This window comes from Etheostoma spectabile, chromosome 12, assembly GCF_008692095.1.
Source record: "Etheostoma spectabile isolate EspeVRDwgs_2016 chromosome 12, UIUC_Espe_1.0, whole genome shotgun sequence".
NCBI lineage: Eukaryota > Metazoa > Chordata > Actinopteri > Perciformes > Percidae > Etheostoma > Etheostoma spectabile.
Genome location: NC_045744.1, coordinates 4,760,646 through 4,783,838, shown reverse-complemented (window position 1 = coordinate 4,783,838; position 23,193 = coordinate 4,760,646). Strand labels below are relative to the sequence as shown.

General features: G+C 41.3%; 1 pseudogene; it reads left to right on the top strand.

Moving 5' to 3' along the window:
- The window catches only part of LOC116698801 (contactin-associated protein-like 4), a 421,932-nt pseudogene that overhangs the window by 166,382 nt on the left and 232,357 nt on the right, over positions 1-23,193 (top strand).

The following is a 23,193-nucleotide window of genomic DNA, read 5'->3' as shown; positions in this document are numbered from 1 at the left end:
CGCCTGGTGACTTTCCCGCGCACAAACTTAAGTGAAGATAATAATAATAATACTGTGGTGGTGTTAATCTCTAACACCGCCAAAGTGTAGCACACACCTGGCTGATGCGCGGTATCCTTACGACGCCAGACGCTCACCTCAGCTTGGTAGAGAGGGGAGGGGAACACATTTTTAGTGGTGGGGAAAACCAGAGTACACACACACACACACACACACACACACAGTACCTTCTTGCTGTGAGGCCACAGTGCTAACCATTGGACCACCATGCCACCCTTCTGAAGAGTCCATCATGTTTTTTTAATCCTCTGTGTCCTCCTTGGTTACTAGCAACTGCGTAGAGGAGGGGGTGGGGTGGGAAGGGTGATGCGCAATCACCAAAGGCTTGTATCATGTGGTTACGCCGACAGTGTTGTTGTCATTACTTAGAATTCCTCATGGGGGACGACAGAAACTACGCAATATATCACAGCAAATTCAGAAGTGTTACATTTACCGTTTTAGTGAAATTTGAGTTAATTCTACTCTCAAAGAATTAAATCCACTACATATGACTTCAGTTGATGAGTAGTTGGTGTCAAAACCAAGTGTAAAAACAAAGTGTCATTAAATGTAACCTGTAAGTGTCATTTTATAAATATTGACTCTGAACTTCTCACTCTAAACTCCGATCCTGGGTTTTACACTTGAAGTGTTCATGTGACCCTGCCCCCACTGCACAGCCACGCGTGATTGGCTAAAGCCTTCAGATCTGTTAGCGCTACACCGACTTCTGCACAAGGGACTTTGCCAATGACCTGCGTTTGGTAAGTAAAAGGTATTTTTGGTTTATGTTGTATTTAATGCTTTCTGGTACCCGTTTTGCAATGGTAAGCCACTGTAATTTGAATTCATGTTGCCCCACTCTTACTAGAGACCCTAACACTCGACGTTAGCTAATCTCGCTTTTAATTTTTTAATTTTTTACGGTATGGTATCAAACAACAGTCTCGTAGTATTTTTCTGAGAAAGATTTATGCCAGTGAATACTGACAACTTAGTCGAAAGGTGGTAAAATAACTTTTAATGATGCGCTTAGCTCTAACTGTTAGGATTAGGGTTAGCGTGCTAGCATGCTAGCATAGGCTCATGTTAGCTAGCGTGCTAAAGAGAAGCTACAGTGTGGTTGCCACTAGCCATCCCTGGATGTTAGCTTTAAGTCAGTGTTTTAAAAAAAGTTACTGGCTAATTGTTAACAATATCTGCGTTAAAACCTTTCTTTAAAGTTGATATTGTTTGTGTTTTAAGTAATAATGATAAATTACCTGCTTTGCGTTTTTTGCATTGTCATCATACATTTTTAAGAGTTAAATTTTGTTGTGACATCTTAAACCTTTAGATTCTCTCAATGACATAAATGACTAACATGAAATATTTAAAGAGAGTATCTGTGGTAAGATACTTTATAGAATATAAAATGAAAAACCTTTTTATAATTTTCAACCCTTTTGTGGCTTTCCCCCGATGATTTTCTCACCTTTTTAAACGTTTGTCGACTTTTTCTGAGCCTTTGGAAATTTTTGTGGGTTTTCCCCTTTTGTCACTTTTGACATTTTTGCTACTTTTTTGACATCTTTTCATATTTTTGTCACTTTATTTGACAATTGTTCACATTGTAGTCACTTTTATAGACAGTTTTCTCTCTTTTTACACTTTTTCTCCAAATGCTATAAAATCTACAAAAAACACACAAATTCAATGAAAGAATTAACCCTCATGTTGTCCTTGGGTCAAATTGACCTGTTTTCCTATATCAATATTCTTTTTAACTACCCAAAATAACATGATTGATTCCACACAATGCTCTTTGGCAAGTACAAATCTCTACTTTCATTAATTTTGGGGTGTCTCATTCAATTTTATAGCAACTGAAAAATAAATGTAAGTGGTTTTGAAATAGTATGGAGTAAAAGTTGACATATTCTAGTCTCTGATTATCCATCAACATCCATTCCTTTAATGTTAGTCTAAATAATTCCGTAATAATTAATTAACGTTAGGTATAATTTCCTATAAATAAGGTCAATTGACCATAGATTCCAAAAGAAATCCCCTAACCAGAGTTAGTAAATTAGTGTTACATTGTGTTAAAAAAAAAGTGACAAAAAAGTGTCAAAAGTGTTGAAAAAAGGGACAAAAACCTAAGAAAAAGTTAAAAACATTGATAAAAACCGTCAACAAACTTGTTGATTTTCAATTTTGACGGGAAGACAACACAAGGGTTATTAAAATGTGTGCATGTGTTAGCAGGAACACTTCTATGATCCTGAGGCAAATCTTCCCTGGAGACGCAAGACCAAGTCCAACGCAACACCTAGGATGGGCATTCAAGGCCTAATTTCCAGGACGGCCCAACAATCCAACGAGAATCTCTGGTAATTGGTGAACAGCACTTTGGTGAAGAATGGGGCTTTCTCTATAATAAGATACTCAACAGATACAGCTCTGGTTGAAGAGACGTGGAGAGCCACCTTTGCATACAGACAGAAGTTTGGGACCAGGATGCAACAGCATCAGCGTTGGATGTCTTCCCTTGCTTCCTTGACAAACCTGGACTGGTAAGGATATGTAGAGTTTATTACTAGTATTAGAAACCATTTAAAAAACAGATTCCTTCAAAATTCAGAATGTACTTAAATAACCTTTATATGGTGGTTTGCCTCTGTTTACAGATTTAACTGAATTTTTCCATGATGTTTGGGAACCATGGACCTGGAAAATGGCATTGATTCAAGCAGATAATCACTGCAGAAAGCCAGAGTCTTCCCTCAAGTCCTCGCGTTGAGGAGTTCGCATCTTTTGACGTTGAGGCGGAGAATGATTATAGTAAATTTGATTTTCTTCATCCAAAATACAATCCATTGTCATTGTCAAGTCCAACGGGCAACAGTAGACAAAAACTAGATACATGAAATAAATCAATTAAGTTTTTTGGTCATTTTAATAATAAAACACTAAGTAGAATTTTGGTAATCAACAAAAACCTCCTTTTTGCTTTCTTGAAGGAAGTAGTAATCACAGGGCTGTTTTAGCTGCAGTAGCAAGAAGTAATAGTTTTTTCTAATGCTTTTGTTGAAGTTCTTTGTCAAATATTGTCTCCTAGGCTGGGATAGTGATGTGTTTGATATGCTGTTGGTGTTGCATCTTCTGCCCCCCCTTCATTAAGAGGCCAGAAAAAAACACCCAAGATAAGCTCAGCACAGGCAGCCACCCACCTTCTTAGATTTTTGTCCTACCACCAGGGTTCCCACAGTCAAGAAATATCCATAAGAGTTATGAAATTAGAAACATAGTTTTCCAGGCATGGTAATGTGTTGGAATTAACTGAATGTTTTGGAAAAACTTTGAATGTACAGTACATGCTATTCATTTCCCCCTCTGTTCCTCATTCACCTGCTTTCTTCTTCTCATCTTCCCAGCCTCCCCTCTTGCTGCTAATCTAATATGTTATGATAAGTATATGCATGAATGTGTCATTCAAACTTCATGAAAGAGCCGGCCTCACTACATTCCTGGATAAAGTGGATGCAAGACAGCCTTTCCTCCTCCGCACCGGTGAGCAAAAGAAGAAAATCCAAAAATTCTGCATTGTTGTGGACCAGAAAGCCATCCCATGCGAGGCTCAGACATCAGTGGCTGCTTTTGATGTGCTATTCAAAGCTCACTCCGTCTTCAGTCTCTCCTATGATGAAGCATTCTACACTTTCATCCAAACGACAGTGTACAACATCAATGTTGGAAATGCAAAGGGAACCGAGAGCACGACTACTGCAAGACCATTAAAAGGGAAACCAGTTCAGAAAAGTTGGAGCACAGTAAGAAAAACTGTCTGAGTGTGTTCACATGTTTTGCTTGTAAAATGCACCACAGAAATTCCACAAAATTTCAGCATGGATAATATCCAGCTAAAACCCTTTGTTTGTAATGTGGAGAGCAAGGATGTCCTTCCTCTTTCCATACGTACAATGGCTTTAGGAAACACTTGAACACTGTTCTTAATGATGAACCAGTCAATACTAACCAGGAAGTGGCCACACAAAGACATTTTGAGTTAGAATTTTCTAGTGATCAGCCAACAACCTCTGCTGCATACATGTCACAGGTTCCCCCAGGGCTGTAGTACTCGAGTCCGGTCTTGGACTCAAGACCATTTTTCTCTGTCTTGACTCAATCTCAAACCTTTTTGGACTTGGTCTTGACTTGGACTCCCCTAGTCCTGGTCTTGGACTTGTCTTGGACTCGAATAAGGTGGTCTTGACTACGGCCCTGGGTTCCCCGTTATCACACAGAACGCAACTGAAAGAATCTGCGGCTCAATTGTTGCACACTTGCAAACCTCTGGCATTTCTCACAGCACTGTCCAAACAATAGTTATTTCAGTGGAAGAAGTAATGTCCAAATGTTGGAAGTTGGATCAGAAATTTTGGCACAGATTACCACATTGATTTGTTTGTATGCACTGGAACATCCAAAGACCTACCTGTATTAAAGAAAATCAGTAACACAATATTACATGAACAGCGTGCTTTAATTAGAGCCTCTACTGTTATACATTTTATTTCAATAAACACTTTCATGCATACTGTTCACAGGAACAAAGTAATGGAGAGGCTCTTTGGAAAGTACAAATCTCTAGTTTCATTAATTTTGGGGTGTCTTATTCAGTTTTATAGCATTTAAAGAACAAATTGAAGTGGTTTCCAAATAGTATTGATTTAAAGTTGACAAATTCCAGTCTGTGATTATCCATCAACATACAGTACATTCCTTTAATTTTAGTCTAAATAATTCCAAATTTCTGCTTTTCTAACTCAAACATTAAGTATAATTTCCTGTAAATGAGGTTTACAGAGCACAAAATCCCCCAAAAATCTGGAAAACTAAAGTTAATAAGTTAGTGTTACGTAGTGCTGAAAACGTCAAGAAAAGTGATAAACATTGAAAAAAAACGTCAAAAGGGTTGAAAAAAGGAACAAAAATGTAAGAAAAAGTTTTTTAAAAAAAATGTTATTAAAAGCATAGATTTTCACAGGAAAAACACACAAGGGTTACTGTAATTTCAGTTTTTTGTGGTGCAAGTATTTAAATAAATGTATTTGTAAAACACAAGATTTGTCCATTTAAATGATATGAGTAAAATATCTAATTGTGTTAATTATTTAGTTAGACTGATTTTGCGATTGCGATATGATTCACGACATTGGAGGAAACCATTTTTTTTATGATTATTCTCCTTTTCATTGAAAAATATAAAAAATGCATTCAAAAAAATATATTATTATGTGATTTTTATTTTTTTGTAAGATCTGTACCAAACAGGTTTTTGTCTTTAGTCTGTAGGACAGGATATGATATGATTCTTCATTCAGAATGGTTGGACACATATTTTGCCTTCAACAAATATTGCAACCTCTGCGATTTGTAAATTGCACTACCATATTGCGATTTTTGATAAAACTGCGATTCATTGTGCAGCCCTGATTTAAATGTTTTAACAGTTAATGCAACCCGCCTGAATGTTTATGTTATTTTATTAACGGTATATTTAATTCAAGCTGTGTCTCTGTTCAAATAAAAAACAAGCAACTGCTATCTATTCTGACCACACTGTAAAAAAAGATTAGTTGACTCAACTTAACCAAGTCAAGTCATTTTGTTGCTTTGACAGAGTTAATTTGACTCAACTTCTAGTATCAAGGTTATTAAACTTCAAAACACGAGTTGATGCAACAAGCAGTCTGTTGACTCAACTTCCTGTATCAAGTAAGTTGGACTTGAAAATATTATTTGAGATAACTTTGAGATGTTTGTTGAATTTATTTTATCAAGTTCCTACAACTGTGAATCAAGTTGGCTCAACATGGAATAAATAATTGATACAACTCACGATTTGTTGACTCAACTTTTTTTGTCAAGTAATGTGGACTGGAAAACATTACTTAAGAGAACTTAAGTTGGACTTGAAAATATCATTTCAGATAACTTTGAGATGTTGGTTGAACTTACTTTATCAAGTTAGGGCAACATTATTTTTTCTCATGCTCTATTGCCAAGTTACTTGAGTTTACAGAAATTGCTAAATTTCACAAATTTAAGCAAACTACTATCTACTACAAATCTAAAAATGCAAACTATATTTAACACAGTAATCATCTAGACTGACTGCTTAATTATGATTTTCCTACAGTAATCTTGTCATATTTTCATATTTGCCCTGACAGGTGCACTTTTTTGTAAATTGTACAGACAGTACAACACTCACGCTGTACAGTTGTGTGCACGCTGAGCCCAGTTTAGCTCCTGGCTGTTTTATAAAGACAGTTATAAGTCTGCCCCCCCCCCCACCCCCACCCCCCTCTCATTTCTCTCTTTACTCTGTCCTTTTATAATGCTGTCCCATCCTTCCTCTCTCATCTTTCTCTTTCTGTCCTCTCTTCAGTCCTTCCAGTCTTTTTTTCTTTTCAACACCATATGTTTATTTCTCCACTTGCCTTTTTTTTTTTAAATCTCATCTCTTTGCTCCTATCCTACCGGTATGTTATTTACTGCCTTAGGCTTCTTATCACACCGCACAGACACATTTACACTAGCTCCTTTTCCACATTAAATTGACTACTAGGAAAACAAATTAGCAATATTCATTTGATTAAGGCTTGACCTCTATTTGCGTTATTCCAGCCACTTGAAAATACACAACTCACAGCTCATTTATTTGAATTCACATTATCATTAAATGATGTGTTTTCAGCCATTGCCTACGGATATAACTATGCATTTCATCCACTGTAAGGTGACATTGAGCATCCTTAAAGCCGCCTTCAAAAAAGTATTATTATTATATAATATGACATATAAATGTGTAAAGATTACAGCCGGTTGAGATAAAAAAAAACAATAATTGTGATGCAGTTTTTAAGCATCCCAAGGCGTAATGTTAAGATTTCACTTGTTTGACTTCACCACGTCTTCTTCCTTTACTTTTTTGAAGAGATTCTTTCTAACTTTCTATTTCATTTATGTTATTTAAGATAAAATGCAATCTCAGGGTCACTTTTGCTGGGACGACACATCTGTTGTTTTGCACAGTTTATGGAAACAAAGGAACAGTTTTGAATTGTGAAAATCGTAAAAATTGTAAAAATCGTGTCGTCAACTTACAAAGTCAAATCCTGAATCGAATCGAGAGCTGAGTGTTTCGTCACATCCCTACCATTACCCAGTGGTAGAATATAACAAAGTAAAAATACTTTGTTACTGTACTTATACCGTATCTGTACTTTAATAAAGAGAAGTCTAAGTCTAAGGCTGAATCCCATTCCTTCCCCTTACCCCTACCCCTTGGCCCTTACCCCTACCCCTTGGCCCTTGAAACCAAGGGGTAGGGGTAAGGGGTGAAAACATACCCCTATGAATTGGGACACCACTTGGTGACATCACCATAAGTATTGATCACAAACCTCCAAGATGCCGTCTAGGTCTGTTGATTGTGTGTTTGGACAACAGTGTTATATATTTATAGTTATTTTAGGTTCCTTTGGTAGTGCAGAGTACTTATCTGTGTAGTACTTAGGTCTGTTTGCAATACAAATGTGTATACACATGCATCATGTGTACATATACATACATATACACCCTGTATACATGGTGTGTGTATATCTGTTTCAGTTATCACCGTTTTGAATGTCATTGATGTTCACAAAAACATTTTGTTGACAAAAATCTGTCTTTATTGGTGATAAATTGAACATAACAGGCAAAAACGTTACATAAAATAATGTTACAGAACCATTGTCAACTATTAGAACCATAACTAACATGTCGCACACAATAAAAGGCACTCATATGTGTAAAACTAAAAAAATACACACAAGACCACAAACAAACTACACACACACTACACTGTTGTAGCTACAGCTGCTCTGATATTCCAGACCAGTCTGGAGCCTTTTGGCCAGTAACCCCCCCTCACATATCATCAGTGTCCCATATCAAAACCAACAACAATATAACAAGTGCATGAACAATGAACAGGAATTAATTAAATATTATTACAATAATAGTAGGCTACCAATGCAATAATGAATGGGTACAACATGAACATATGAATTAGGAAACGTCTGCTCGTTTGCAGCCCCAACCTGGATCAGCTGCTGTGTCCTCCTGTGTGAGGGCGGTATAGGTTAAGCACGTAGCGATGTATCATAGACCGTTAATATATATCTAGCTATACAATCTATGCGATCTATACAGTCCATTCAAGGCAGAAATATGTGGGACTGTTCAACGTTAGCGTTAGCGATTAGCGTTAGCGATTAGCGTTAGCATTGCAAGCTAGCGATTTTTAAAGTTTCAGTTAGGAACATGGGTACACATGTACAGGACGCATAGACCACAAACACAGACTGTCGTAACTTTTTAATCAATTATTTAAAGCTGAAAGTACTTACATTCATGTGTCTCTCTGGTTGATGCAGCAGCCACCCACTGCCTGTGTGTTTCTAGTGAGGTCGCGTCCACACTTTGCTTCCTGCTTCTTACAGTGCAGACGCTTTGCTGCTTGCTCCTGCTTCTGCTTGCATATTTTTGCTGATAATCGTGCTTTTCCTCTGAGAAACTATGAGCAGCGGCTCTTGGACACTTCAAAAACACTGGACTATACATTTTTTGTAGACATAGTAGGCTATTGCCATATTTTAAAATTTTTCTGCGTGAGCGTGGCCTACCAATAGCTCAAGCCTGTCCTACAGTGATTGTAGCTAAAGCTAATTAGCAGCAAGATGCCTCCTTTCTCCGTAGAAGACTACTACAAACTCCTTCAGAAGATTGCACTTCTGGAAACCAAGGTTCACCTTCTAGAAGTGAACGTGGAAGTTAACGGATCTTGTGGAAATGACACCACTTTACCATGGACCCATAACAATGGACAGAAGTATGCTAACACACGGCTAATTAGCACCAACAAGACTACAAAGAAACAGGAGGGTGGAACTGGTAATTCAACAAGTGGCGGTCCCTCCTGGAACTTGTCTGGTGCGAAGCCTAAGAGTAAATCATTTTCTGGGAAATGGAGGACGACAACGGGCCGGCACAGCCCCTGACATTTGTGATATGACCGGCTGGCCTGCATTATCATCTGGCGAGCGCCTCTTCAACCCCTGTACCTAGTAGGACACAGCCGTGACAGCTGCAAAAGGAAAAAAAGCAAAATGCCCCCCCAACAACCTGGTGTGCAACTGGATAACAGATTTGCTCCTCTGCTGCAAGACGCTGGACAGTCATCTGATGACCGGGACTGCGTCTCATCACCACACAGCAGGGTAAGGACTGAGAGCAATTCAAAAAGTAAAAAGCTAACAACTGGGCCTCAAACCCTGATTGTGGGTGACTCTGCTGTAAAAGATTTAAAAAACAGTAAAAACACCAAAATACTATGTTTTCCCAAAGACATGGTGTCTGACTTGACCCAAAAAATCCCAGATATCGTGGCAGCACACCCAACTGTGAAGAACATTTTTCTGCATATAGGGTCAAATGATGTTGTAAAGCAACAGTCTGAATTGCTGAAACTGGACTTTAGGGAACTGCTTGACACAGTCACCCCCCTAAGCGCAAATGTGTTTATCAGTGGTCCTATACCGTCAGTCAGAAGAGGAGATGAGAGATTCAGCCGACTGTTGGGACTAAACAAGGCTTTCAACTGAATGTACCGTCCACATCTCTGAAGTTCATTGACAATTTAACATTTTCTGGGAGCGCAGACATCTTTTTAGCAGATAGACTTTCCCTTAACAAGCCAGGAGTAAAGCTGTTCACCTCTAATCTGCTTTACTTTCTGCGCTACACATCGCTCCCTCTGCCAGGTCACAAAAAAAGGAAGACACAAAGTGCGGCAGTGATCCAGCACAGCCCCCCCTGTGCAAAGATTTACCATGGGAGACCAGAGAGCAGAGACACGAAACCTCCACTCCCTCTTCACACCGTCCAGCACCCCTCAAACCTCCACCCCGAACCTTCTGTGGATTCATCGCTGTCTCTACTGATGTCTCCACACACCCTTCCCTTATTTCCCCCATCAATTATGCACCCCTTCCTACCCCCTGGCTCAACCCGGGCAAAAGTAAAACGCCAGCACCACTACCAGGATGTCAGAAAACTCCTTCCCCCAGACTGATAAGGACGCTTGTGTGCAAAATCTGGCAAGCACTATCTGATATGTGCCGGGCCTTGGCTGCAGGACTAGTGATACTAATGACTCTTTTCAAGACAAGCCCGGGCCCTGTGGATTCAATTCTTCCTCAATTTCTGTTGTGATAGGTAATAGGAAAAGAATGGTGAATAAGCACTTAACTGCAAACTTAGCAAATTTGGCATCCATTCCTCGTCAGCTACAGCCTGTCCCAAAAAATGAAAACACACTAACACTAGCCTTACTAAACGTCAGGTCTTTGGCAGGAAAATCATTTTTAATCAATGATTTTATTACTAAGCACAATCTAGATTTTATGTTTTTAACTGAAACCTGGTTAGACCATAATAACAGCGCTGCTGTTCTCATCGAGTCAGCTCCCCCTAACTTCAGTTTTATGAGTGAGAATAGAGTGAATAAGAAAGGAGGTGGAGTCGCCATTTTGTTTAATGACTCATTCCACTGTACGCAAATATGTATGGAAATTTTGTTTCTTTTGAATATGTGCTCTTCAATTAAGATCTCCCTCAAGCGATGTTTCTAAATATCTACAGCCACCTAAATATTGTGCAACTTCATTGATGACTTCACTGAACTGCTGTCTATATCTGCATAACTTTGATTGTGTAATCATTGCGGGTGATTTTACATTCATGTTGACACCCCAGGACAGGGGACAAAGAGCTGTGTTGTGTTTTGAGAACTATGGCTGACTCAGCATGTGACGGAGCCCACCCACAATAAGGGGCACACTCTGGACTTGATTGTCTCCAAAGGTCTGAACATTTCCAAGGTTGTGGTGACTGACGTTGCTCTCTCAGATCATTCCTGTGTTTTCTTTAACGGCACTATCTCTGTGCCAAAAGTGTCCAAACAAAGATAATCGAAAACGGTATATCACTGAAAACCCAGTGACACATTTATACAGCTTTTCTCCCCACCGCCCTCTCTGGGCTATCAGTCAGTGAGCTTGTAGATATTTCAACTGTAAAATCACAAATGTTATTGATGCCATTGCTCCCACTAAGGTCAAAGTTGTATCTGGTAAGAAAAGATCTCATGGGAAATGTCCTACTGGTGAGAACAGAAAAAAAGAGAGTGTAGGAAAGCTGACGAAGTGGCGAAAACAAAATCTCCTGGTCCATTATAACTCCTATAAAGAGAGACTTCGCATTTATAATTTGGAACTGAGGAATGCAAGAAGGTCCTTTTTCTTGATATATCTCTAGAAACAAATAATATTCCGTGCTTTGTTTGCTACTGTTGATAGGTTAACAAACCCTCCAGTACCAGTAGCATCTGAACTTTTATCTACCAAGGCCTGCATGACTTTGCCTCCTTCTTCAAAGACAAAATTCAAAAGATTAGACAAACAGTCAGTGCCTCCATATCAAGTCCAGGTATGTCTGTCACAGTGTTCAAGCAAAATAGTTCCAATATGACAGAATTTCACCACGATCAACCATACAAACCTGGAGGACATTATTCAACATCTGAAAACCTCGACCTGTTGCCTTGATTTCTACCAACGGACTTTTCAAAAATGTTTCCAATGTTTGACTTCTGATCTTCTACAGATTGTGAACACATCTCTTCTTTCAGGTATCTTTCCACAGGCCCTGAAAACTGCAGTAATCAAGCCACTCTTAAAAAAACAACCTAGACAAGTCACTAATGAGCAACTATAGGCCAATATCAAACCTTCCGTTTTTAAGTAAAATCATGAAAAAGTAGTCTTCACACAACTCAACCATTCTTTCACTAAGCAACAGTTTGATAACCTTTCAGTCGGGTTTCCGACCACACCACAGCACTGAAACGGCTCTTGTCAAAGTCTTTAATGACATCATCACCTTAACACAGATAATGGCAAATTTCAATCTTAGTATTACTTGATCTCAGTGCGCATTTGACACGGTCGACCACGATATACTACTAGACCGATTGGAAAACTGCGTTGGCCTTTTCGGCTCAGTACTAAACTGGTTGAATCCTACCTAAAGAATAGGGATTACTTTGTGTCTATAGGTAATTATGCATCTGAGCGTACAAATGACGTGCGGAGTTCCGCAAGGCTCCATTCTGGGGCCTCTTCTGTTAACATCTACATGCTTCCACTGGCTCAGATTATGGAGAAAAACAAATAAGTTACCATAGTTATGCGGACGACACACAAATTTCATAACCTTATCGCCAGGGGACTAGTCCAATACAAAAACTGACTAAGTGCATCGAACAAATTAACGGCTGGATGTGCCGAACTTTCTGAAATTAAATGAAGGAAAAACTGAGGTGGTTGTTTTTGGAGCAAGAGAGGAACGATTAAAAGTCTGCGCTCAGCTTCAAACAACAATGTTAAAAACACAGACAAAGCCAGAAATCTGGTGTAGTCATGGACTCAGACCTGAACTTAACAGCCACTTAGACAATTACAAAGTCAGCCTACTATCCCTAAGAATATATCAAGGGTTAAAGGACTTATGTGTCAACAGGATTTGGAAAAACTTGTCCATGCCTTTATCTTCAGTAGACTTGACTACTGTACGGGGTCTTTACAGGTCTCCCTAAAAATCAATCAGACAGCTCAGCTGATTAGAACGCTGCTGCTCGAGTCCTCACTAAGACCAAGAGACTGGATCACATCACTCCAGTTCTGAAGTCTTTACACTGGCTTCCTGTGTCTCAAAGAATTGATTTCAAAGTACTCTTGCTAGTTTATAAATCACTTAACGGTTTAGGTCCAAAATATATTGCTGATCTGCTACTACACTATGAACCACCCAGACCTCTCAGGCATCTGGGACAGGTCTTTCTGTCCCCAGAGTCAGAACTAAACAGGGTGAAGCAGCTTTCAGTTTATGCCTCATATCTGGAATAAACTCCAGAAACCTGTAGATCCGCTGCTACTCTCAGTTCTTTTAAATCAAGGCTGAAGACCTTTCTATTGATGCTGCCTTTCTTTAAAGGACTATCATTTCTTTAAATTTCTTATGCTGCACTGTAAATTTTATTCTTGTGTTTTATGTTTCTCTTTGTTTTAACTGTCTATTCATGTGTTTACCGGTTTTAATGCTTGTGATTTTTAACTGTTTTTACTTGTGTTTTATCTGTTCAACTGATTTTGTGTAAAGCACTTTGAATTGCCTGTTGCTGAAATGTGCTATACAAATAAAGCTGCCTTGCCTTGCCTTGCCTAGATCCGTAGGGGTATACAGCCCTTGATCCATGCCCTACCCCTAGCTCGTAATACGTATTGGACCGGCACTAGGTGCCGCGTGAACGCGCAAAAGGTAGGGGAAGGGCCAAGGGGTAGGGGTAAGGGGAAGGAATGGGATTCAGCCTAAGTCTTTACTTAAGTAGAATCAACAGTGCATACTTTGTTACATTTTGCAGCATATATCTATACTTTCTACTCCACTACATTTCGACAACGTTCCGTTACATTTCCCCCTGCCGAGCCGTCCCGAAGCCCGAAATGGGAGTGGGTGTGCAGGTCACGGTGACCCCCTAGCTTCCGCGGGGTAGTAAAGCTGCCAAACCCACTGGCAGCGCCCTGAAAAGAGGGGGGTCCATTGCATGGGGGACCAACAGGAGTTTAGTTTTTATTTATGTTTATATATAAATAGTTATGTAAGTACTTTTACTTTTAATACTTAAAGAACATTTAAAATCAGGAAGTTTTGCTTTTAGGGTTATCATTGTGGAACTTTTACTGGTAACACTTTATAATAAGGTACAAAAAAAAAGGGTAGTTACTGTTTTTGAAAGGGTAGTTATTCTTTTTCAGTAGGGTTGTTGCTCTTTTTCAAAAGGGTAGTTAATCCTTTTCAGAAGGGTAGTTGCTCTTTTTCAAAAGGGTAGTTAATCCTTTTCAGAAGGGTAGTTGCTCTTTTTCAAAAGGGTAGTTACTCTTTTTCTAAAGGTTAGTTACTCTTTTTCAGAAGGGTAGTTGCTCTTTTTCAGAAGGGTATTTTTCTTTTTGAAAAAGGGTAACTACCCTTTGGAAAAAGGGTAACTTATCATTTGTTACTCTTTCAAAAACAGTAACTTCCCTTTTTGGTGTACTTTAATGTGAAGTGTTACCCTTTTACTAAAGTAAATATGTCTCTGGTTATTTGTACTTTTACTTAAGTACTGAGAGTCAGTACTTCCTCCACCACTGCCATTACCTAAACCCAAAGTAAACAGCACAGTATTCCATGTTTGCTCTAATGTCCGATTCTATAAATAATATCCATGGATATTGTATGTTATCCGTGATGTATTATCCATAATACTATAGCTGTCTTGGCTTCTGCTTAAAGCACCATTACTGTTGTATGTCCCTGCTGTCATGTCTCTACCTGCACAGTCTTTCTGTTGTTGTGATAACTTCTTCTTTGCTTCCCTGCTCAGGTTGTCCTGCTGAAGAGGACAGTCAAGAATGTAAAAACCCCTTCAACATCTTCCAGGGCTGCATGCGTCTCCTCACTGTGGACAACCAGCCAGTGGACCTGATCAAGGTGCTGCAAAGACTGCTGGGAAATTACAGCCACCTCCAGATCGACATGTGTGGCATCATTGACAGGTCAGAACCTCCTCCAAAAAAAACCATCTCACTGGCCTCCCATGGAATCATGTTACCCTCTCTGCCATTTCTGAGGTTACATTTTTTGGTTTTAAGTGGAGTTTTGAGCCTAAAGTAATCTCCTTACACATAAGTGTATTAGCTCCTCTAGAAGAACTACTCTCCATTTACTCTAACACGCCCAGATTGCACATCTCATCAACATTCCTGTATACTGGGCATAAACAGGAGGCAGCATGTAGACTTCGCCTGTTGCTGGTAGTTGCCTTGCTAATTTTAGTAGCTTAGAGAACGTCTTGACCCAGTCAGGTGACTACATGTTGGCGCAAGTCTGAGACTTGCCAAAGGTCTCCGTTTGCGGCTGTTGAGACTGCAACACAACACCGCAAATTAGGAACCAAAATGGGTCAGAAGTGTTTCCAAACGCCTCAGGTTTAGGGGCTCAGAAACACCAGAGCAGGGGGAATGAGAGGGGGAAATGCCAGAGCAGGGGGAATGAAAGGAGGAAACGCCAGAGCAGGGGAAATGAGAGGGGGAAACATAGGAAAAGATTTGTTTTTAAACCAAAATGTAGCAATGTAAATGTAGCCTACTAATGCAGAAGTGCCTATGCTTGTTTTCTTAGATAAAGTAATTTGTAGTTCTAACCATAAGTGTTGTTCTCAATGTTTACAGCCTCAAGCTTGAGGAATATAGTTTAGAGATTCCCGGTGTTCAGTATAAAACATTTGGCACAGACTTACATAGTTTTTCTGCTTAAAGGATTTTTCTACTTTTGTATTTATCTCATGGACCAAAGGAAATCATGAGCGGGTCATTGTTACAGTGCAGGGGATGAGGCAGGCAGGAGAGAGTTTAAAAAGGCTTTATTTTCACAAGAACAGAAAGTCCACCCCAACACAGGGTGTCTGCCAGTCTGCCTATTTCTAGCCCCCATTTGCAAGAAATGTGTGGTCTAGACCTACTCTATCTGTGAAATGTATTGAAAAATAAATTGAATCCCTGGATATCCTGTTCTGCCTTTGAGAAAATGAAAGCTCAGATGGGCCAATCTGAAATCTCACCGCTTTTGACCTCATAAGGGGCAAGATTCCAGATCGAAGGTTACCTCCCCTTTCTCTGCTTTGCGCGCCCAGAGAATTTAGCCCACCCATGAGAAAGAGAGAGACATCATGGCTTTCAAATGAGCAAAGTGGCAGTTGGTCAAGGGCACACCCCCAGCCTCCACCTTGCCCCCATTCTCCTCCTTAAAAGCTACAGACTCAGAAATGGCACATACTAGAGACTTAGACTTAGACTTCTCTTTATTTATCCTTTTGGGATGACTCCCGCAAGGAAATTGAAAATTCCAGCACCAGTTTTAGCAAGAAAGAACAAATTAAAAAATAGATTAAAAAAAGAAAAGAAAAGACAGTATAAAGACAACAAAATAACAATAATGATAATAACAACAATAAGAACATTTGTCAAATAAAACAAACAAAAGACCATAAAATTATTATTAAAGTGTCAGTGGTGAGTCCAGTATGAAGTGATAAAGTGACTAGGTGTGCGTTGTATGGTATGTTATGTGTACTGTGTGTATGGATGTTGTGTTTACTGTATGATGTATGTAAATGTAGTATATATGTATATATGTTATTGTAGAGATGTATGTATGTGTGTATGTATGTATGTATGTTGTATGTGTGTAGGTGGTATGTATGTATGTATGTATTGTCCTCTCTGCCCATTTCCTCCTCCCCTATGGAGGAGTTGTAGAGTCTGATGGCATGAGGGACAAAGGAGTCCTGAGTCTGTTGGTCCGGCACTTGGGAAGGAGCAGCCTTCCACTGACAGGCTCTCTGGGTGCTGATGACGGTGTGCAGGGGTGGCTGGAATTTTCAGTAATAGCCAGCAGTTTGTCCACATGTCCTCCTCTCTGCCACCGTCACCAGTGAGTCCAGCTTCATGCCGACCACAGAGCCGGCCCGCCTGATCAGTTTGTCCAGCCTGTGGGTGGCCTTCTTGATATGCTGCCCCCCCAGCACACCACAGTGTAGAAGAGGACCTGGTGACCACAGACTGGTAGACATCCACAGCGTTTGCTGCAGATGTTAAAGGAGCGCAGCCTCCTCAGGAAGTACGCAGGCTCTGTGTCTTCCTGACAGGTGGCTGCTGTTTGTTGTCCAGTCCAGTTTGTTGTCCAGCCACAGCCCGAGGTATTTGTATGATTGGACTGCCTCCACCTCAACTCCCTCCAACAGGATGGTTGCGGTTTGGTCTGGACCTCCCAAAATTAACGACCAGCTCCTTGTGTTTAGAGGTGTGAGTGTAGGCAGTTAGTGCGACACCAGAGAGCAAAGTCCCCCACCAGACCGATAATCCTCCTCCCTGTCCCCCCTGATACACCCAACGATGGCTGTGTCATCTGCGTACTTCGTATGTGACACAGCTCTGAGTTGTAACAGAAGTCCGAGGTGTACAGGGTGAAGAGAAGAGGGGCCAGCACTGTGCCCTGGGGGGCTCCAGTGCTGCTGACACAGTGTCAGGCAGATGTCCTTCAGCCTGACGTACTGTGGCCTGTCGGTGAGGTAGTCTCGATCCAGTCCACCAGATAGGGGTCCACTCCATCTGATCAGTTTGTCCTGGAGTATAGGGGACCGGATGGTATTAAAGGCACTGGAGAAGTCCAAGAAGAGGACCCTCACTGTTCCATTCCCCTTATCAGATGGGAGTGGACCCGGTGAAACGGGTAGAGGATGGCGTCCTCACACCAACATCTGGCTGGTACGCAAACTGCAGGAGGTCTGGGCGTGCTGTACCTGGGGGCTTGAGGAGGCTGAGGAAGAGCCGCCTCAAATCTTATCAGGTGTGAAGTGAGCGCCCACGGTCGGAAGCACAGCTCGCTGGCCTGTTCTTCTTGGGAACCGGAACGATGAAGGATGTCTTCCAAAGGGTGGGCACTCTCCCTAGCTGCAGGCTAAGGTTGAAGCTACTAAGGAAAGCTCATTGTTATTCTGCACCAAGGCTGAATTTTGGGAAATAGAGTTAAGATACAGTGTTAGGGAACCACTAAGGTCTATATAAAAGAGACTTTAGATACAGTATCAGGGGACCACTAAGGTCTGGTGGGTCCCCTAATACTGTATATGAAGTCTCTTTTTCCTTAGTGGTCCCCTAAAATGTATCTGAAGTCTCTTTTAATAGACCTTAGGGTCCCCTAATACTGTATCTGAAGCTCTTTTATACAGACCTTAGTGGTCCCCTAATACTGTATCTGAAGCCTCTTTTATATAGACCTTAGTGGTCCCCTGATACTGTATCTAAAGTCTCTTTTTATAGACCTTAGTGGTTCCCTAACACTGTATCTTAACTCTATTTCCAAATTCAGCCTTGGTGCAGAATAACAATGAGCTTTCCTTAGTAGCTTCAACCTTAGCCTGCAGCTAGGGAGAGTGCCACCCTTTGGAAGACATCCTGCATCGTTCCGGTTCCCAAGAAGAACAGGCCCAGCGAGCTGAATGACTTCCGACCGGTGGCGCTCACTTCACACCTGATGAGAGTTGGAGCGGCTCTTCCTCAGCCTCCTCAGACCCAGGTACAGCACGCCCAGGACCTCCTGCAGTTTGCGTACCAGCCAGATGTTGGTGTGGAGGACGCCATCCTCTACTGTTTACACGGGTCCACTCCCATCTGGATAAGGGGAATGGAAAGTGAGGGTCCTCTTCTTGGACTTCTCCAGTGCCTTTAATACCATCCGGTCCCCTATACTCCAGGACAAACTGATCAGGATGGGAGTGGACCCCTATCTGGTGACTGGATCAGAGACTACTCACCGACAGGACAGTACGTCAGGCTGAAGGACATCATGTCTGACACTGTGGTCAGCAGCACTGGAGCCCCCCAGGGCACAGTGCTGGCCCTTTCTCTTCACCCTGTACACCTCGGACTTCTGTTACAACTCAGAGCTGTGCACATACAGAAGTACGCAGATGACACAGCCATCGTTGGGTGTATCAGGGGGGACAGGAGGAGGAGTATCGGAGTCTGGGGGGACTTTGCTCTCTGGTGTCGCACTAACTGCCTAAACTCAACACCTCTAAAACAAAGGAGCTGGTCGTTAATTTTGGGAGGTCCAGACCAAAACCGCACCATCCTGTTGGAGGGAGTTGAGGTGGAGGCAGTCCAATCATACAAATACCTCGGGCTGTGCTGGACAACAAACTGGACTGGACAACAAACAGCAGCCACCTGTACAGGAAGACACAGAGCCGGCTGTACTTCCTGAGGAGCTGCGCTCCTTAACATCTGCAGCAAACTGCTGTGGATGTGTTACCAGTCTGTGGTCACCAGTGTCTCTTCTACACTGTGGTGTGCTGGGGGGGCAGCATATCAAAGAAGGACACACACAGGCTGGACAAACTGATCAGGCGGGCCGGCTCTGTGGTCGGCATGAAGCTGGACTCACTGTGACGGTGGCAGAGAGGAGGACATTGGACAAACTGCTGGCTATTACTGAAAATTCCAGCCACCCCCTGCACACCGTCATCAGCACCCAGAGGAGCCGGTTCAGTGGAAGGCTGCTCCTTCCCAAGTGCCGGACCAACAGACTCAAGGACTCCTTTGTCCCTCATGCCATCAGACTCTACAACTCCTCACTAGGGGGGAGGAGGAAATAGGGCAGAGAGGACAATACATACATACATACATACACACATACACACATACATACATACATACATACATACACACATACATACATATACATACATTATACATATATACATACATATATACATACATGCATACACAGTAAACATACATACATACATACACACAGTACACATACATACATACATACACGCACACCTAGTCACTTTATCACTTCAATACTGGACTCAACACTGACACTTTAATAATAATTTATGGTCTTTTGTTTGTTTATTTGACAAATGTTCTTAGTTTGTTATTATCATTATTGTTATTTTGTTGTCTTATACTGTCTTTTCTTTTCTTTTTAATCTATTTTTTTAATTTGTTCTTTCTTGCTAAAACGGTGCTGGAATTTTCAATTTCCTTCGGGGAGTCATCCCAAAGGAATAATAAAGAGAAGTCTAAGTCTAAGTCTCTAGTATGTGCCATTTCTGAGTCTGTAGCTTTTAAGGAGGAATGGGGCAAGGTGGAGGCTGGGGGTGTGCCCTTGACCAACTGCCACTTTGCTCATTTGAAAGCCATGATGTCTCTCTCTTTCTCATGGGTGGGCTAATCTCTGGGCGCGCAAAGCAGAGAAAGGGGAGTAACCTTCGATCTGGAATCTTGCCCCTTATGAGGTCAAAAGCGGTGAGATTTCAGATTGGCCCATCTGAGCTTTCATTTTTCTAAAGGCAGAACAGGATATCCAGGGATTCAATTTATTTTCAATACATTTCACAGATAGAGTAGGTCTAGACCACACTTTCTTGCAAATGGGGCTAGAAATAGGCAGACTGGCAGACACCCTGTGTTGGGGTGGACTTTCTGTTCTTGTGAAAATAAAGCCTTTTAAACTCTCTCCTGCCTGCCTCATCCCCTGCACTGTAACAATGACCCGCTCATGATTTCCTTGGTCCATGAGATAAATACAAAAGTAGAAAAACCTTTAAGCAGAAAACTATGTAAGTCTGTGCCAAATGTTTTATACTGACACGGGAATCTCTAAACATATCCTCAAGCTTGAGGCTGTAAACATTGAGAACAACACTTATGGTTAGAACTACAAATTACTTTATCAAGAAAACAAGCATAGGCACTCTGCATTAGTAGGCTACATTACATTGCTACATTTTGGTTTAAAACAAATCTTTTCCTATGTTTCCCCCTCTCATTTCCCCTGCTCTGGCGTTTCCGCCTTTCATTCCCCCTGCTCTGGCATTTCCCCCTCTCATCCCTGCTCTGGTGTTTCTGAGCCCCTAACCTGGGCGTTTGGAAACATTCTGACCCATTTTGGTTCCTAATTTGCGGTGTTGTGTTGCAGTCTCAACAGCCGCAAACGGAGACCTTTGGCAAGTCTCAGACTTGCGCCAACATGTAGTCACCTGACTGGGTCAAACGTTCTCTAAGCTACTAAAATTAGCAAGGCAACTACCACAACAGGCGAAGTCTACATGCTGCCTCCTGTTTATGCAGTATACAGGAATGTTGATGAGATGTGCAATCTGGCGGTGTTAGAGTAAATGGAGAGTAGTTCTTCTAGAGGAGCTAATACACTATGTGTAAGGAGATTACTTTTGGCTCAAAACTCCACTTAAAACCAAAAAATGTAACCTCAGAAAGGCAGAGAGGGTAACATGATTCCATGGGAGGCCAGTGAGATGGTTTTTTTTGGAGGGGTTCGACCTGTCAATGATGCCACACATGTCGATCTGGAGGTGGCTGTAATTTCCCAGCAGTCTTTGCAGCACCTTGATCAGGTCCACTGGCTGTTGTCCACAGTGAGGAGACGCATGCAGCCCTGGAAGAGTTGAAGGGGTTTTTACATTCTTGACTGTCCTCTTCAGCAGGACAACCTGAGCAGGGAAGCAAAGAAGAAGTTATCACAACAACAGAAAGAGTGGTAGAGACAGACAGCAGGGACACAACAGTAATGGTGCTTTAAGCAGAAGTCCAAGACAGCTTTAGTATTAGGATAATACATCACGGATAAACATACAATATCCATGGATATTATTTATAGAATCGGACATTAGAGCAAACATGGAATACTGTGCTGTTACTTTGGGTTTAGGTAATGGCAGTGGTGGAGGAAGTACTGACTCTCAGTACTTAAGTAAAAGTACAAATAACCAGAGACTATTTACTTTAGTAAAAGGTAACACTTCACATTAAAGTACACCAAAAAGGGAAGTTACTGTTTTTGAAAGAGTAACAAATGATAAGTTACCCTTTTTCCAAAGGGTAGTTACCCTTTTTCAAAAAGAAAATACCCTTCTGAAAAAGAGCAACTACCCTTCTGAAAAAGGTAAAAACCTTTAGAAAAGAGTAACTACCCTTTTGAAAAAGAGCAACTACCCTTCTGAAAAGGATTAACTACCCTTTGAAAAAGAGCACTACCCTTCTGAAAGGATTAACTACCCTTTGAAAAAGGCAACAAACCCTACTGAAAAGAATAACTACCCTTTCAAAAACAGTAACTACCCTTTTTTTTTGTACCTTATTTAAAGTGTTACCAGTAAAAGTTCCACAGATACCCTAAAGAACCTTCCTGATTTCATTTTGAAGTCTTTCAAAAAGTAAACCAGTCTTATAAAACTTACGCCTCCTTGTCATCAAACTACTTAATCAGCACCCAAAAGGTTTCGAAAACAATGGTCTCGGCCCTCCATGGAGACACCCACCTTTTAGCGCGCACGCATTTTGCCACAGGAAGCAGTGTACCCCGCCCCCCCGACGTCGGGTTCACCTGCTGACACTGAACCCAAACCCATTTCGGCTTTCGGTCATCAGGTCGGCAAGGGGATAAATGCAACGGAATCTGTCGAAATGTATGGGTAGAAGGAAAGGCAATTGAAACACGATTATATGCACTTAATTGCGTTCAAATGGAACAAGTATGCACTGTTGATTCTCTTAAGTAAAGACTTAGGCTGAATCCATTCCTCCCCTTACACCCTACCCCTTGGCCCTTCCCCTACCTTTTGCGCGTTCACGCGGCACCTAGTGCCGGTCCAATACTTATTACGGATGGGTAGGGCATGGCCAGGGCTGTATACCCCACGGATCTAGTGTGGACGCGACCTCACTAGAAAACACACAGGCAGGTGTGGGCTGCTGCATCAACCAGAGAGACACATGAATGTAAGTACTTTCAGCTTAAATAATTGATTACAAAGTTACGACAGTCTTGTTTTGTGGTCTATGCAGTCCTGTACATGTGTACCCATGTTCCTAACTGACAACTTTTAAAAATCGCTAGCTTGCAATGCTACGCTAATCGCTAACGCTATCGCTAACGCTAAGTTGAACAGTCCCACATATTTCTGCCTGAAGGCGTATAGATCGCATAGATTGTATAGCTGATATATATTAACGGTCTATGATACATCGCTACGTGCTTAACAATACCGCCCTGTCTCACACAGGAGGACACAGGAGGACACAGCAGCTGATCCAGGTTGGGGCTGCAAACGAGCATACGTTTCCTAATTCATATGTTCATGTTGTCCCATTCATTATTGCATTGGTAGCCTCATATTATTGTAATATTAATTCTTCCTGTTCATTGTTCATGCACTTGTTATTGTTGTTGGTGTTGATATGGGACACTGATAGTGGGGGGGGGTTACGGCCAAAAGGCTCCAGACTGGTCTGGAATTCAGAGCAGCTGTAGCTACAACAGTCGTGTGTTGTGTAGTTTGTTTGTGGTTTGGGGTAATTTTTTTTA